The sequence below is a fragment of the Penaeus monodon genome, chromosome 27 (assembly GCF_015228065.2).
Source record: "Penaeus monodon isolate SGIC_2016 chromosome 27, NSTDA_Pmon_1, whole genome shotgun sequence".
Classification (NCBI taxonomy): Eukaryota; Metazoa; Arthropoda; class Malacostraca; order Decapoda; family Penaeidae; genus Penaeus; species Penaeus monodon.
In genome coordinates this window covers 40,780,295-40,780,497 of record NC_051412.1, presented here as the reverse complement: position 1 = coordinate 40,780,497, position 203 = coordinate 40,780,295, and the positions used below count along the sequence as shown (strand labels likewise).

Sequence of the window (203 nt, the reverse complement as noted above, 5' to 3'; positions counted from 1 at the left end):
AAGAGCTCCACGTTCCGACGCGAGAGCGACAGATGAAACGCGCCGGGCCCGGATGCAGCCATCGGACCAAGATCAAGGCCTGCGGAGCGCCATATACGGAAGCGCCGGCCGCCCAGGCCTTCTTTGCGCGACTCGGCTCTCGGTCGTCCGGGGGCCTGCCGACACTCCCTCCTCTCGCCATGTACGTCCCAGCGCCAAGGTCT

The 203-nt window shown here is 67.0% G+C and overlaps 1 protein-coding gene across 1 annotated transcript in view; it reads right to left on the bottom strand.

Moving 5' to 3' along the window:
• Positions 1-203, bottom strand: part of LOC119590867 — a gene marked incomplete in the record, with an annotated part of 86,927 nt that overhangs the window by 27,247 nt on the left and 59,477 nt on the right.